Below are 4,378 nucleotides of genomic sequence, written 5' to 3' on the forward strand. Positions count from 1 at the left end.
TGTCCTCCTCACATAGCGGCCGATGCTGTCGTGTTGTCGTCCTGGAGAGGAGTCGGCCAGTGTGGAATCGGCTGACGTCTTCTCACAGCCATCTCTTCTCTATCGTTCGGGAACAGTGGCGTGCTGCGACTCGACTTTACACCGTAACATCTTATGTCTTCAAACATTTCTTCAATCTCTTCATCAGCTGACAGCTAGTTGGCATATAAGGTTGTTCTATTGTGGTGCGTGTGGGCTTAGAGTCGGTATTGGCTCCAATAATGCCGTTCGTAGTAGCTTACCTGCATTCCTATTTTTTTAATTAATCATTAAACCTACTCCTGCACTACCCATTTTGTATTTATAAGTCTATATTATCCTGACCAGAAGGCCTTTACCTCCTGCCACCGAACTTCCCTAATTCCGACGGTATCTAACTTCAGTTTATCATTTTCATTTTTAAATTTTCTAACATACCCGCCCAATTAAGCGATCCAACATTCCACCTTCAAATCCTTAGAATGCCGTTTTGTTTCTTCAGATGAAGACGTCCTCCTGAGTAGTCCCCGCTTAGAGATCCGATTGGGGACTGTTTTACCGCCGGAATATTTCTAAGAGGACGCCATCATCATGTAACCAGAGTATAGAGCTGCATGTCCTCGGAAAAAAGTACGGCTGTAGTTTTTCCTTGCTTTCAGCCGTTCGCAGTATCAGCACAGCAAGGCCGTTTCGGCTGATGTTACCACTCCAGATCAATCAATCATCCAGACCACTGCGCTGTTCAGTAGTGCTGTTCTGTTGACACATCATATCTTGGCGTTCTGAACCCTACAGTATCCTCCACTGGCCTCGTGAGTAGCCCCAATTTTGCTGGAGGCCTAAAGTCCAAATCGATTTTATGCCTCTTTAGGAGCCTGCTGATCTTTACTGTTACTGAGCAACAAAACGCCAGGAACACCATCATCTCCGTGTCCTCATAGATGGCTTTCTTACTTCGAGTCTCCGAAATTTGTCGGTTGTTTTAGCAGTTTTTTGTTAACATCTTCCACAAGTGGTTCACTTCATGCGGCAGTTTTTCAGCGTCTTTAGCGGCTCCCGCTCAATGCGCCAATTATTTAAAAAGAAGTTTTATTATTTATTGGGAACACAAATTATTTAAAAGAAAGTTTTAATATATTTGTAAAACAGATGATAGTTCTGGTTTGGAAAAGTATGATACTGAACAAACTTTGTGATGTGTAAAACGTTTTTAGACAATTTTACACAGCAGTTAACCGATAGCCAACGATGAAGATGTTCATGTTATTATTGTAATATCTCTTTACATTCGATGAATTATTCTGATACAATTCTACCCTTGAATGACGTTTACAAATTTTCTATCTTCATACTCGCAGAATCCACGCGAAAAGTAGTTCATCCAATAATCTATGCCATGAGCGCATATGTATTCTTTGTAGTACTCTCTCTGGTGGTTGTTAGAAAAAAAAGGAAAGGGAGCTTCCGAGATTGTCTTCGTGGTTGTTAGAAAAAAAAGGAAAGGGAGCTTCCGAGATTGTCTTCGTGCCGATTAGCCTGAGCTTGGTTTGGAAGAACTGTAATCTGATTATTGAGATTTATCACAGAAGATAACTGATACGAACTGTACGATTGAAACGAAATATATATAGATGGCTCCTTCAAATAAAAGGTGTGTATTTGAAATTTGAGAATTAATGATATTTATCGATATATTGCGTAGTTGTTAATCAGAAGGGACTTCCGAAAGACTGGATACGAACCTGCATTTAATAATCCAAGAGCTCCATTACTTCTTCGGAAGGTTAAACTTCATCAAAGCCAAATATCTGCTTGATCTGAGGTTTCCCGACTGATTATACAACTCTCCCAAAATTGCGAGGCATTTTATTTGTACAGATTAGCAGACTGCCGCAAAGCACGAGCCTGCAGAGAAGAAGAATCATCGCCTGATTTCATTCTAACAAGTAAAATTTCAGAATCATTTTGAGTGACTGAGCTATGACTGTGTTTCCTATCATGAATGATTGATTGCTCGAACGAACTGAGAGCTACAGAATTACGTAGATAGGAGGAAAAATTACAGTATGATACAGTGCTGATGCTGGTAATGCATGAAACCAATCACGTTCATGATAGAGATGGGATGATTCCTGTAGAATGACACGAAGTATTATTGAGAGGAACGATGGAAGAGGAGGAAAACAGAATCATGGGGTTATGTGTAAGCTTGTTGACTAGGGCAGGAAGTTAAAGGTACATCTCAGGAAGGATATCATCTTTGGGTTTTGGAAGGGGGTTGAAGTTCCGACTGAAGAAGATGAAAAAGGCATGGAAGTGGATGGAAAGTGAGACAGGGATGTAGAGGCCAGCAGGACACTTGGCTAGGTGGTTAGTATGTAGAGCACAGGGTACATCGACTGAGTTTTTCCGGGAGGTGGGTAGGTCAATATAGGTAGCGAATCGGGGAACGTAGGTGGGCATAGAAGGCGAGGTCTAAGGCTAATTTTTCTGGGTTTCATGGGATTTGTTGAATTTAGGGTAGGCAGAGCTTCAAGTATTTTGTCATAGAGTGATTAAGATGAGTGGTTTATAGCTAAGGGTAACAGTTAAACGAAGTAGACCCCAAGTGCGGCCAGTTAGCAGTTTTAGTCATCGGAAATCAGTGTCGTGTGCTATTTCTAAAGGTTATCACCCATCACCTACGCTTTATTGGAGAATTGGATAAATAGGATGAAAAACTGCAGTCTGAATCTGATGAATTCCTGTCTTTGGGGAAATATTTATTGTAGGTACTGAAAGAGAGGTGGAATTTTATCAAATTATTATTGTTGTCATGCTGCCGAAGTTGTTTTTTGTTATATGATAATTAATTGAAACCCTCAGCTGCCGACAGGTTTTGATGATATACCTCGATGGGGACAGCTGAAAATGTGTGCCCCGACCGGGACTCGAACCCGGGATCTCCTGCTTACATGGCAGACGCTCTATCCACCTGAGCCACCAAGGAATAGCGCGACTGCTTCTGAAGAAGCTGCACGGTCATCAATGGTATCTGTTCTTTCGGGAACACTTACTATCTTCATATATAGTTAAGGGCTACCCGACCATTGACCTTCGTCTGTGCAAATGTTCACAGGTTGCCCGAGCTCTTACGGGAATCGTCACCTTAGTTGGCGCGAGTAATGAATAGGTGGGCACTGTCTACACTCCTGGAAATGGAAAAAAGAACACATTGACACCGATGTGTCAGACACACCATACTTGCTCCGGACACTGCGAGAGGACTGTACAAGCAATGATCACACGCACGGCACAGCGGACACACCAGGAACCGCGGTGTTGGCCGTCGAATGGCGCTAGCTGCGCAGCATTTGTGCACCGCCGCCGTCAGTGTCAGCCAGTTTGCCGTGGCATACGGAGCTCCATCGTAGTCTTTAACACTGGTAGCATGCCGCGACAGCGTGGACGTGAACCGTATGTGCAGTTGACGGACTTTGAGCGAGGGCGTATAGTGGGCACGCGAGAGGCCGGGTGGACGTACCGCCGAATTGCTCAACACGTGGGGCGTGAGGTCTCCACAGTACATCGATGTTGTCGCCAGTGGTCGGCGGAAGGTGCACGTGCCCGTCGACCTGGGACCGGACTGCAGCGACGCACGGATGCACGCCAAGACCGTAGGATCCTACGCAGTGCCGTAGGGGACCGCACCGCCACTTCCCAGCAAATTAGGGACACTGTTGCTCCTGGGGTATCGGCGAGGACCATTCGCAACCGTCTCCATGAAGCTGGGCTACGGTCCCACACACCGTTAGGCCGTCTTCCGCTCACGCCCCAACATCGTGCAGCCCGCCTCCAGTGGTGTCGCGACAGGCGTGAATGGAGGGACGAATGGAGACGTGTCGTCTTCAGCGATGAGAGTCGCTTCTGCCTTGGTGCCAATGATGGTCGTATGCGTGTTTGGCGCCGTGCAGGTGAGCGCCACAATCAGGACTGCATACGACCGAGGCACACAGGGCCAACACCCGGCATCATGGTGTGGGGAGCGATCTCCTACACTGGCCGTACACCACTGGTGATCGTCGAGGGGACACTGAATAGTGCACAGTACATCCAAACCGTCATCGAACCCATCGTTCTACCATTCCTAGACCGGCAAGGGAACTTGCTGTTCCAACAGGACAATGCACGTCCGCATGTATCCCGTGCCACCCAACGTGCTCTAGAAGGTGTAAGTCAACTACCCTGGCCAGCAAGATCTCCGGATCTGTCCCCCATTGAGCATGTTTGGGACTGGATGAAGCGTCGTCTCACGCGGTCTGCACGTCCAGCACGAACGCTGGTCCAACTGAGGCGCCAGGTGGAAATGTCATGGCAAGCC

General features: G+C 46.4%; 1 non-coding gene across 1 annotated transcript; it reads right to left on the reverse strand.

Moving 5' to 3' along the window:
• Nucleotides 1–2,933: 2,933 nt before the first annotated feature.
• Trnat-ugu (transfer RNA threonine (anticodon UGU)) lies at nt 2,934–3,007 on the reverse strand. The gene has a single exon. It is a non-coding gene; the product is annotated as a tRNA-Thr (tRNA).
• Nucleotides 3,008–4,378: the final 1,371 nt, after the last annotated feature.

The sequence above is a fragment of the Schistocerca cancellata genome, chromosome 1 (assembly GCF_023864275.1).
Source record: "Schistocerca cancellata isolate TAMUIC-IGC-003103 chromosome 1, iqSchCanc2.1, whole genome shotgun sequence".
Classification (NCBI taxonomy): Eukaryota; Metazoa; Arthropoda; class Insecta; order Orthoptera; family Acrididae; genus Schistocerca; species Schistocerca cancellata.